Source organism: Cetorhinus maximus, chromosome 32, assembly GCF_964194155.1.
Source record: "Cetorhinus maximus chromosome 32, sCetMax3.hap1.1, whole genome shotgun sequence".
NCBI classification, from domain to species: domain Eukaryota; kingdom Metazoa; phylum Chordata; class Chondrichthyes; order Lamniformes; family Cetorhinidae; genus Cetorhinus; species Cetorhinus maximus.
In genome coordinates, this window is record NC_135910.1 from 3,955,798 (window position 1) to 3,971,588 (window position 15,791).

The following is a 15,791-nucleotide window of genomic DNA, read 5'->3' on the forward strand; positions in this document are numbered from 1 at the left end:
CAGACACTCATGCACACATTTGCACAAACACGCACACTTACACAAACACACACACACACTCACTCACACGCACACACAAATATACACTCACACACTTACACACACTCTCACACACAAATTTATACAAACACACACACACAAACACACACTCACACTCACACACGCACACTCACCCTCACACACACACCCTCACACACAAACACACACACACACATACAAACACACACACACTCACACACACACATGCACAATCACACTCACACACACAAACACACACACTTACACACACACTCACACACACACACACACTCACTCACACAAACACACACAGACACAATCACACACTCACACACTTACACACACTCAGACACACACATTCACACAAACACACACACAAACACACACACACTCACACTCACAAACACAAACACACACACGTTCACGCTCACAAACAGTAGCACACACACACAAACACTCACAAATACAAACACACTCACACACACAAACACACATGCACACACAAGCACAATCACACACACACAAACACACACAAACAAAAACACACAAACACACACAGACTCACACAAACGCACACACAAACACACAAACACAAACACACACACACTCACACACACACTCACTCACACACACACAAACACACACACACAATAACACACACACACAAACACACCCTCACACACACACATACTCACACACCCACACACAAACACAGACACCCTCAAACACACACACTCACACACACATACTCACACACTCACACACACTCACTCACACGCACACACAGATATACACTCACACACTTACACACACTCTCACACACAAATTTACACAAACACACACAAATACACACTCACACTCACAAACACAAACACACATGCAAACACACACACTCACACAAACAAACACACTCGCACACCCAAACACACACACACAAACACACACAAACACACACACAAGCATGCACACACAAACACACACACTCACACAAACACACACACACAAACACACACACACACACACACACACACAAACACACACAGACACACACACATACTCACAAACACACACACACACACTCACACACACACACACACAAACATACGCACACAAACATACACACACAAACATTCACACACACTCACACACAATAGCACACACACACAATAACACACACACACAAACACACCCTCACACACACACATACTCACACACCCACACACAAACACAGACACCCTCAAACACACACACTCACTCACACACTCACACACAAACACACACAAACAAAAACACACAAACACACACAGACTCACACAAACGCACACACAAACACACAAACACAAACACACACACACTCACACACACACTCACTCACACACTCACACAAACACACACACACAATAACACACACACACACAAACACACCCTCACACACACATACTCACACACCCACACACAAACAGACACCCTCAAACACACACACTCACACACACATACTCACACACTCACACACACTCACTCACACGCACACACAGATATACACTCACACACTTACACACACTCTCACACACAAATTTACACAAACACACACAAATACACACTCACACTCACAAACACAAACACACATGCAAACACACACACTCACACAAACAAACACACTCGCACACCCAAACACACACACACAAACACACACAAACACACACACAAGCATGCACACACAAACACACACACTCACACAAACACACACACACAAACACACACACACACTCACACACGCACACAAACACACACAGACACACACAGACACACACACATACTCACAAACACACACACAAACATTCACACACACACACACAATAGCACACACACACTCACACACACACAAACAGACATACACCCTCACACACTCACACACACACACTCACACAAACACACACACTCACAAGCACACATACTCACACACAAAAACACACACACAAACACACACACACACAAACAAACATATACACACAAACACACACTCACACTCACACACTCACCCTCACACACACACCCTCACACGCAAACACACACACACTCACACGCATACAAACACACACACACTCAAACACACAAACACACACTCACACACGCACACAAACAGACACACACATTCACACAGTCACACACACTCACACAGACACACAAGCACACATTCGCACAAACACGCACACTTACACAAACACACACACACACTCACGCACACACTCACTCACACACACTCACACACACACTCACACACACAAACACGCACACACAAACACACCCGCACACGCACACACACTCACACACCCACACACAAACACACACACCCTCACACATAGACACTCACTCACACACTCACACACAAACACACAAGCACACACACACTCACACTCACACTTGCAAATACATACTCAAACACTCACACTCACAAACACATAAACACTCACACTCACAAACACAAACACACACACAGAAACACCCACAAACACAAACACACACACTCACAGACATGCACTTACACGCTCATGCTCACAAACACAAACACACACCCACACGCTCACACTCACAAACACAAACACACTCACACACTCACACTCACAAACACAAACACACACACACACTCACAAACACAAACACACACACAAACACACTCGCACACACAAACACACACACTCGCATTCACAAACACAAACTCATACTCACAAACACAAACACACACACTCATGCTCACACTAACACTCGCCAACACAAACACACACAAATAAACACAAACACTCACAAACACATACACTCACACTCACAAACATATACACACACACAAACACTCACAAACACAAACAGACACACAAACACACATGCACACACAAACACACACTCACACAAACTCACACACACATACTCACACACTCACACACTCACTCACATGCACACACAAATACACACTCACACACTTACACACACTCTCACACACACATTCACACAAACACACACACACAAATACACACTCACACTCACACACACATTCACACTCACAAACACAAACATACATACTCACACAAACACACTCGCACACCCAGACACACACTCACACACTCACGCTCACAAACACAAACACACACTGCCACACTCACACTCACAAACACAAACACACACACACTCACAAACACAGACACACACACAAACACTCACAAACACACACACACTCACACACACAAACACACACACTCACACACGCTTACTCACACACTCACACACACACTCACAAACAGAAACACACACACACTCACACTCACAAACACAGACACACACACACAAAAACTCACACAAACACATGCACACACAAACACGCATTCACACACACACACACTCATACACACACAAACACACACACACATACACACACTCACACACACAAACACACGCACACTCACACACAAACACACACACACTCACTAACACAAACACACTCGCACACACAAACACACACTCACACTCTCTTGCACACAAACACACACTCACACACTCACGCTCACAAACACAAATACACACACACTCACACTCACAAACACAGACACACACACAAACACTCACAAACACAAACACACACACACAAACACACTCACACACACAAACCCACACACACTCACGCTCACAAACACAAACACACACACACTCACGCTCACAAACACAGACACACACACAAACACTCACAAATACAAACACACACACAAACACTCACAAACACAAGCACAAACACACACACACAAACACACACGCACACACAAACACACACTCACACACACACACTCACACACACACAAACATACACATGCACACACACACACTCGCACTCACACTCAAGCACACAAACACACACTCACACACACACAAACATTCACACACACTCACACACACACTCACACAAACACACACACACATTTGCACAAACACGCAGTCTTACACAAACACACACACACAAATACACACACACTAACACACACTCACATAAACACATACACACACACTCACAAACACACACTCACACAAACACACACACACACATAGGCACACACAAACACACACACACACTCACACACAAACACACACACACTCTCACACAAACACACTCATACTCGCACACACACGCACTCACACATACACTCTCACACAAACACACACACACTCACACACACAAACACACACACTCACACACACAAACATACACACAAACACTCACACATACAAACACACATACTCACACACATTCTCACATACACAAACACACTAACACAAACACACACACTCACAAACACCCACACTCACACACACAAACACCCACAAACACACACACAAGCACACACACACAAACATACACACACTCGCACACAAACACATGCACATAAACACACACTCACACTCACACACGCACACAAACATACACACACAATCACACACACACAAACACACACACACTCACACACACACACAGACACACACACACTCACACAAACACACACACACACACTCACAAGCACACACACTCACACACACAAACACACACACAAACACACACACACAAACACACACACTCACACAAACACACACACACACTCACAAGCATACACACTCACACACACAAACACACACACAAACACATACACACAAACACACACTCACACTTACACATGCACACTCACCCTCACACACACACTCACACACAAACACACACACACACACACGCAAACACACACACTCACACACACAATCACACACGCACAGTCACACTCACACACACACACTCACACTCACACACACAAACATACACACAGAAACATACACCCACACTCACACACACACTCACACACACTCAAGAACACAAACACACACTCACACACACACAAACATTCTCACACACTCACACACACACACAAACACACACTCACACACACACACACAAACAGACACACACACTCACACATTCACACACACACTCACACAAACACACACGCACACATTCGCACAAACACACACACTTACACAAGCGCACACACACACATACACAGACACACAAACCAACACACACAAGCGCGCACACAAACACACACACCCACATAAACACACACAAACACATACAAACACACACATCCACATTCACACATACACTCACACAAAGACACACACAAACACACACACACACTCACACACAAACACACACACACACTCTCACACAAACACACTCGCACTCGCACACACACGCACACACAAACACACACACACGAACACACACACACCAACACACACACTCACACACACAGACACACACACAAACACTCACAAACACACACACACTCACACACACAAACACACACACACTCACACTCACACACACACTCACACACGCTTACTCACACACTCACACACACACTCACAAACAGAAACACACACACACTCACACTCACAAACACAGACACACACACACAAAAACTCACACAAACACATGCACACACAAACACGCATTCACACACACACACACTCATACACACACAAACACACACACACATACACACACTCACACACACAAACACACGCACACTCACACACAAACACACACACACTCACTAACACAAACACACTCGCACACACAAACACACACTCACACTCTCTTGCACACAAACACACACTCACACACTCACGCTCACAAACACAAATACACACACACACTCACACTCACAAACACAGACACACACACAAACACTCACAAACACAAACACACACACATAAACACACTCACACACACAAACCCACACACACTCACGCTCACAAACACAAACACACACACACTCACGCTCACAAACACAGACACACACACACAAACACTCACAAATACAAACACACACACAAACACTCACAAACACAAGCACAAACACACACACACAAACACACACGCACACACAAACACACACACACACACACACACTCACACACACACAAACATACACACGCACACACACACACTCGCACTCACACTTAAGCACACAAACACACACTCACACACACACAAACATTCACACACACTCACACACACACTCACACAAACACACACACACATTTGCACAAACACGCAGTCTTACACAAACACACACACACAAACACACACTCACGCACACACAAATACACACGCACTAACACACACTCACATAAACACATATACACACACTCACAAACACACACACATACAAACACACACACTCACATTCACACATACACTCACACAAACACACACACACACATAGGCACACACAAACACACACACACACACACACAAACACACACACACTCTCACACAAACACACTCATACTCGCACACACACGCACTCACACATACACTCTCACACAAACACACACACACTCACACTCACACACACAAACACACACACACAAACACACACACTCACACACACAAACATACACACAAACACTCACACGTACAAACACACATACTCACACACATTCTCACACACACAAACACACTAACACAAACACACACACTCACAAACACCCACACTCACACACACAAACACCCACAAACACACACACAAGCACACACACACAAACACACACACTCGCACAAACACAAACATACACACACACACACACAAACACATGCACATAAACACACACTCACACTCACACACAAACATACACACACAATCACACACACACAGACACACACACACACACACAAACACACACACACAAACACACACACTCACACAAACACACACACACACTCACAAGCACACACATTCACACACACAAACACACACACAAACACATACACACAAACACACACTCACACTTACACATGCACACTCACCCTCACACACACACTCACACACAAACACACACACACTCACACACACACACAAACACACACACACTCACACACACAATCACACACGCACAGTCACACTCACACACACACACTCACACTCACACACACAAACATACACACAGAAACATACACCCACACTCACACACACACTCACACACACTCAAGCACACAAACACACACTCACACACACACAAACATTCTCACACACACAAACACACACTCACACAAACACACAAACAGACACACACACTCACACATTCACACACACACTCACACAAACACACACGCACACATTCGCACAAACACACACACTTACACAAGCACACACACACACACACACTCACAGACACACAAACCAACACACACAAGCGCGCACACAAACACACACACCCACATAAACACACACACACACATACAAACACACACATTCACATTCACACATACACTCACACAAAGACACACACAAACACACACACACACTCACACACAAACACACACACACACTCTCACACAAACACACTCGCACTCGCACACACACGCACTCACACAAACACACACACTCACACAAAAAGACACACACAAACACACACACACCAACACACACACTCACACACACAAACACACACACAAACACTCACACATACAAACACACATACTCACACACAGAAACACAGTCTCACACAAAAACACACACACACACACACTCTCACACACACAAACACACTCACACAAACACACACACACTCGCAAACACACTCACACAGAAAACACACACACAAACACACACACTCACACAAGCACAAACACACACACACACACTCAGACAAACACACACACACAAAGACACACACAAACAAACATACACACACACTCACACTCACACACACACTCACACAAACACACACTCTCACAAACACACACACACTCACACTCACAAACACACTCACACACTCACACACTCACACAAACACACACTCAAACACACCCACTCACAAACACACACACTCACACACACAAACACACACACAAACACTCACACACACAAACACACATACTCACACACACGCACTCACACACACACACTCACACACACAAACACACTCACACAAACAAACACTCGCACACACATAAACACACACACAAACACTCAGTCACACACACACAGATACACGCACATGCACACACCATAGTTAATCACTACTGTCATGTAGGAAATACAGCTGCCCATTTGCACATAGCAAGTTCCCACCAGTTGCAATGTGATCATGATCCAACTCTCTCCTTTGTGGAATTGCTTGAAGGGTAAATATTGGACACTGGGGAAAGAACTCTCCTACTCTTTATAATTCTATCCTCTCCTATACTCTCCTATTCTTTATACTCCCCTAATCTCCTATACTCTACTTCACTCTTATATTTTGTATACTCCTATACTCTCCTATACTGTCCCATACCCTCCAATTCTTTACGCTCCTATTGTCTCCAGTACTCTCCTATTCTGAATAATCCTATACTCTCCTATACTCCCCTTTACTCTCCTAATCTTTATGAATATATTTCCTCCTATACTCTCCTATTCTTTATGCTCCTATACTCTCCTACACTCTCTTACACTCTCCTATATTCCTCTTCACTGCCCCATATTCTCATACTCCTCTATACTCTCCTATTGTTTATACTCCTAGACTCTACTATTCTTGATGTTCCTAATCTCCCCTATTCTTTATGCCCTTATACTCTCCTATTCTTTATGCTCCGATACTTCCACAGGTAACAGAAAGGGTCGATGAGGGTAATGCTGTTGATGTGGTGTACATGGACTTTCAAAAGGCATTGGACACAGTGCCACACAACCGCCTTGTGAGAGAAGTTATTGCTCATGGAATAAAAGGGACAGTAGCAACATGGATACAAAATTGGCTGAAAAATAGGAAGCAGAGAGTAATGGTCAATGGATATTTTTCGGGCTGGAGGAAGGTTTGTAGTGGAGTTCCCCAGGGGTCGGTATTGGGACTCTTGCTGTTCCTGATATATATTAATGATCTAGATCTTGGTGCACAGGGGACAATTTCAAAGTTTGCGGATGATATGAAGCTTGGCAGTGTTGTAAACTGTGAGGAGGCTGGTGTAGAACTTCAAAAGGACACAGACAAGTTGGTGGAGTGGGCAGATAGGTGGCAGATGAAGTTCAATGCGGAGAAGTGTGAGGTGATGCATTTTGGTAGGAAGAACATGGACAGACAATATAAAATAAGGGGTGAAATTTTGAAGGTGGTGGAGGAGCAGAAAGACCTGGGTGTATATGTGCATAGATCATTGAAGGTGGCAGGACAGGTGGAGAGAGCAATTAATAAAGCATATAGTATCCTGGGCTTTATTAATAAGGTCATAGTGTACAAGAGTAGGGAGGTTATGCTGAATTTATATAAGATGCTCATTATACCTCAGCTGGAGTATTGTGTACAGTTCTGGGCGCCACATTATAGGAAGGATGTGAACACATTGGAGAGAGTGCAGAAGAGGTTTACAAGAATGGTTCCAGGGATGAGAAACTTCAGTTATGAAGATAGATTGGAGGGACTGTTCTCCTTGGAGAGAAGAGATTTGATAGAGATGTTCAAAATCATGAGGGGGCTGGACAGAGTAGATCGGGAGAAGCTATTCCCACTCGTAAAAGGATCAAGAACGAAAGGGCACAGATTTAAAGTGATTTGCAAAAGAAGCAAATGTGATGTAAGAAAAAACTTTTTCACACAACCAGTGGTTCGGGTCTGGAATGCACTGACTGGAAGTGTGGTGGAGGCAGGTTCAATCGAGGCATTCAAGAGGGCATTAGATGATTATTTGAATAGAAACAATGTGCAGGGTTACAGGGAAAAGGCAGGGCAATGGCACTAGGCCATAATGCTCATTTGGAGAGCTGGTGCAGACACGATGGGCCGAATGGCCTCCTCCTGTGCTTTTAAGATTCTGTGATCCTGTGATTCTGTGATACTCTCCTATTCTTTATGCTCCTACACTCCCCTATACTCTCCTATTTTTTCTCAAATGACGAAATGATTTATATCCACTTGAAATAACAGATGGTGGCCTGGATTTCCATCCTTGAGGTGGGTAGTCGGAGTGGGGAAAGTTCCTGGCTGGGCCCGCCCAGCTGAGGGGAGGGTGCCGGTCAGTGGGTGTGGGCTCGAATCGGGCTGGCCGACTCAGGAAGAAGTCTTGGGGCAGCCATAGGTACTGACGGGGCTGGAGGCAAAGAGGCTAAAAGATGCCACCTCATGCCAACCCCCATGGTCCCTCATGCTCTCCCTCAGCGCTCTACTGGAGTCTCAACCTCGGTTTTGTGCTCATGTTTCTGGAGCAGGACTTAAACCCGCAATCCTTTGACTCCATAAGGCGAGCATCCTGCCCAGTAGGCCATGGCTGACAGCTGGGTCCTGGCTTCACCAGGGCAGCCAGAGAGTGGGCAGGACTTGAGACTCAGGCAGGCTGGAATCCAGTCAACGATAAACAGCAACCGAGTGTCCTCAATCAGCCCCTTTTAGAACAGAAGGGGGAGAATGAGCAGCTCACGGGGCGGGGGTGAGGGCCGGGCAGTACCAGACACATTGTGTCGGGAATTCGAGGGGTTAATTTGGATCGAACGACTGGAACGGAGCAAACCACGTCCAGATGGCAGAACCATAAGACCATAAGACATAGGAGCAGAAATTAGACCATTCGGCCCATCGAGACTGCTCCGCCATTCAATCAGGGCTGATAAGTTTCTCAACCCCATTCTCCCGCCTTCTCCCCATAACCTTTGATCCCCTTACCAATCAAGAACCTATCTATCTCGGTCTTAAATACACTCAATGACCTGGCCTCCACAGCCTTCTGTGGCAATGAGTTCCATAGATTCACCACTCTCTGGCTAAAGAAGTTTCTCCTCATCTCTGTTCTAAAAGGTCTTCCCTTTACTCTGAGGCTGTGCCCTCGGGTCCTAGTCTCTCCTACTAATGGAAACATCTTCCCCACGTCCACTCTATCCAGGCCTTTCAGTATTCTGTAAGTTTCAATCAGATCCCCCCTCATCCTTCTAAACTCCATCGAGTATAGACCCAGAGTCCTCAAACGTTCCTCATATGTTATCATATCAACATCCGCTCTCCTGTCGATTCCCCGTCATCGCTCTGAGCAGCCACCTCATTGTCCCGGGTTTCCTAAACATACAGAATTCGAGTCAGTGAAAGTGGTAATGGCTTTGGGAAGGAAGTGTTGAGAGGCCATGTACCCTTCGAACTTGTCACCAGCACCACCGCTAGCACGAATGCTGTTGAAAGATTCTAAATTGCCAAAGCCAGGACCAGCCAGCGATCCAGGCCCCAGTGATAAATTGAAGCCGCTCGGTATTTTCATAGGGGGTGGTCCTGTATTTTTCTTGTGATTAGCTGGTGGATTGGGTCCCATCCGTGTAAAAGCTCCCTGGGCTTTTGTGTGGCCTGATAAGTGCTGTCAGATAGCAGGGAAAGCTACATCACTCGGTACCCACTCAATGAGGCTTTGTTCCCAGTTGAATGAGGCTTCTCGGCACTTCCTGCTGTAAAAGTCAAGCAAGGGCTGTGAGGAGAAACAAAATAAAGAAATAACTATGAGTCCCTGCCAAGAGTGAGCGCCAGTGTTGCTGTACGTTTAACCCTGTATGGGGACAGTCCTTCTGCAATTGTTCGTTTTGCATTCTGTGCTGTAATGAAATGGGAAAACTTTGTCACCATCGCTGGAGAGGTTACCTGGAGGATCCAGAGAAATGGTGATTGTCCTCCTTAGAGCTGAAAAGGTTAAAAGGAGATCAAATAGAGGTGACTAAACTAAGAGGGGTGTTGATAGAGTAGACAGGGAGAAACTGTCTTTCTGCTCCTGCACACCCTTCAAAATTTCACCCCTTATTTTATATTGTCTGTCCATATTCTTCCAACCAAATTCTGGCTAACCTGAATCATCCAATCATAGGGGGAGGCCTTTCAGCCCATCCTCCCTGTGCTAGCCCTTTGACCGAACAATCCTTTAGTCTCACTCCTGTGCACGTACCCCATAGCCCTGCAATTTTCTCCCCTCCAAGTAGTTATCCAATTCCTTTTTGAAATTGAATCTGTTTTCACCGCCCTTTCAGGCAGCACATTCCAGATCACAATTCATTCCATGGAGGACAACAGTGGAGACCGATTCAAGATGATTGGCAAAAGAACTGGGGGGGGGATGTTGAAGTAAATTTATTTTACAATGTGTGTTTTACACAGTCCAACCCACTTAAAAAACAACCATGTTTAAAACACCAAATAATGCTAACAATTCTCCATTTGCTTTAATGCCATTCCAGATCTTATCTGCTTGCATGATTTGAGGCAGAAACAGGAGACCTAACGATGAACCTAGAAGGATCTCTTTAGCTCGCAATTCTGAAGAGAATGAAGCAACCCAAACCCATACATAGAAAGGGCCGTACGCCATCAGGTTCAACTGATATGTGGCACATAACCTTCAAACCACACAAATGCCATCTCCAACTAAACAGAATCTAACCCTTGGATAAAAGCAAAGAACTGCGGATGCTGGAAATCCAAAACAAAAACAGAAACAGAAATACCTGGAAAAACTCAGCAGGTCTGGCAGCATCGGTGGAGAAGAGCACAGTTGACGTTTCGAGTCCTCATGACCCTTGAAGGGTCATGAGGACTCGAAACGTCAACTGTGCTCTTCTCTCACCAATGCTGTCAGACCTGCTGAGTTTTTCCAGGTATTTCAGAATCTAACCCTTGACGTTCAAAGACATTCCCATCACTGAATTCCCCCACCACCAAATCCTAGGGATTGACATTTACCAGAAACTGAACTAGCCATGTAAACACTTTGGCTACAAGAGCGGGTCACAGCCTGGGAATTCTGCGGAGAGTAACTCACCTCCTGACTCCCCAAAGCCTGTCCACCAGCTACAATGCTCAAGTCAGGAGTGTGATGGAATACTCTCTACCTGCCTGGATGAGTGCAGCTCCCACAAGACTCAAGAACCTCAAGATCATCCAGGGCAAAGCAGCCCACTTGATCGGCACTCCTTAAAGATTCTCTCCCTCCACCACTGGTGCACAACAGTAGCAAGATGCACCGCAGAAACTCACCAAGGCTTCTTAAACTGTCTTTCTGCCCCTACACACCCTTCAAAATTTCACCCCTTATTTTATATTATCTGTCCATACTCTTCCTACCAAATTCTGGCTAACCTGAATCATCCGATCATAGGAGGAGGCCTTTCAGCCCATCCTCCCTGTGCTAGCCCTTTGTCCGACCAATCCTTTAGTCTCACTCCTATGCACGTTCCCCATAGCCCTGCAATTTTCTCCTCTTCAAGACTCCCAAACCCACGACTGCTACCACCTAGAAGGTCAAGGGCAGCAGACACATGGGACCACCACCCACCTGGAAGTTCCCCTCCAAGTCACTCACCATCCTGACTTGGAAATATATCGGACGTTCCTTCACTGTCACCGGGTCAAAATCCTGGAACTCCCTTCCTAATAGCGCGGTGGGTGTACCTACACCACATGGACTGCAGCGGTTCAAAAAGGCAGCTCACCACCACCTTCTCAAGGGTATTTGGGGATGGGTAATAAATGCTGGCCCAGCCAGCGATGTCCATATCCGAGAATGAATTTACAAACAGTCACTGACTGACAATAAGGAAAAGCAAAAAGAACCTCTGAAAAACTGGCTCAAGTTATAAGAAAGCAGTGACAGTGCTGTGTGGTTATCACCGGTCTCTCCTGACTCATAGCCACTGACAGCTCAGTCAGCAAAAGCTTTCACTACACAATAACCCATGGCCCAGTTATTGCTGGGCTGGGTCATCTCACCCCAGGCCCAGTTAAACTTTCTCCCACCCCCTTCAGCTTGACAACTCTTTGCCCTACAAGTTGCTGGGGCTATGTCATAGTGAGGGCAACAGGGCACCGGGGACCTTGGTGATCACAGAACCAGCAGAGTAGCCCCTGTGTCAGCTGTTGGTAGCACTCGTGCCTCAGAAGTGTGACATTCTGGGTTCAAGTCCCACACAAGAACCAAGGCTGACGTCCCTGTGCTAATCTGAGGGGGTGCTGCACGGTCAAAGATGCTGTCTTTCGAATGAGACATTAAACTGCAGAGGGCCCATCTGCCTTTGGGTGAATGCAAAAGTTACCCCTGGTGTCCGGGCCAATATTTATCCCTCAATCATTGCAAAAAACAGATTATCTGGTTTCTATCACATTGCTGTGTGTGTGGGATCTTGCTGTGTGCAAATTGGCTGCCATGTTGACTACATTACAAAAAGTATTTCGTTGGCTGTAAAGCACTTTGAGATGTCCAATAGTTGTGTAAATTGCTATATAAATGCAAGTCTTTTGCTTTTAACAATGAGATTGAAAAGGAAGGAGGGGGTTGACAGCGATGGAAATCTGGTGACTTAGAGTCAAAGCACTTTCAGGACTAGAAAGAGAGAGAAGGAAAGAAAGATTTAATTAACAGCAAGAGAAAAAAGACTGAAAGGAAAAGTTAGGAAAAATGTAAATGTAGAATTTAAAATTTTAAACATCTCAACAACAATTTACTACCCTTTGTTTTTGTTGGTTACAGACCGGAAACAGAGAGTGGGAATAAATGGGTCTATTTCCGGGTGGCAGGCGGTGACTATGGGGTACCGCAGGGATCAGTGCTTGGGCTCCAGCTATTCATGATATATAAATGACTTGGATGAGGGAACCAAATGTAATATTTCCAAGTTTGCTGACAACACAAAACTGGGCAGGGTTGTGAGTTGTGAGGAGGATACAAGGAGGCTTCAGGGTGATTTAGACAAGTTGTGTGTGTGGGCAAACACATGGCAGATGCAGTAAAACATGGATACATGTGAAGTTATACGCTTCAGTGTGAAAAACAGAAAGGCAGAGTATTATTTAAATGGTGATATATTGGGAAATGTGGATGTACAAAGGGATCTGGGTGTCCTTGTACACCAGTCAGTGAAAGTAACTAGGCAGGTGTAGCCAGCAATTAGGAAGGCAAATGGTATGTTGGCCTTCATTGCAAGAGGATTTGAGTTCAGAAGTAGGGATGTCTTACTGCAGTTATACAGGGCCTTGGTGAGACCACAACTGGAGTATTGTGTGCAGCTTTGGTCTCCCTGCCTAAGAAAGGATATACTTGCCATAGAGGGAGTGCAGTGAAGGTTCACTAGGCTGATACCGGGAATGGCAGGACTGTCGTATGAAGAGAGATTGGTTCAAATGGACAATTATTCACTAGAGTTTAGAAGAATGAGAGGGGATCTGATTGAAATGTATAAAATTCTAACAGGGCCAGACAGACTGGATGCAGGGCGGATGCTTCCTCTGGCTGGGGAGTCTAGAACCAGGGGCCACAGTCTCAGGATATGGGGTAGGCCATTTAGGACTGAGATAAGGAAAACTTTCTTCACTCAGAGGGTGGTCAACCTGTGGAATTCTCTAACACAGAAGGCTGTGGAGGCCGGGTCACTGAGTATATTCAAGAAAGAAATTGATAATTTTTTAGATATTAGGGGTATGGAGAGAAAGTGGGAATATGGCGTTGAGATAGAGGAACAGCCATGATCGTATTGAATGGCGGAGCAGGCTCAAAGGGCCGAATGGCCTACTCCTGCTCCTAGTTTCTATGTTTCTATGTTGTTCATTCATAGGATGAGGGTGTCATTGGCTAGGCCAGCATTTATTGCCCATCCCTAATTGCCCTGGTTCAGAGGCCATTTAAGAGTCAACCAGATTGCTGTGGGTCTAGTGTCACATGCAAGGCCAGGCCAGGTAAGGACGGC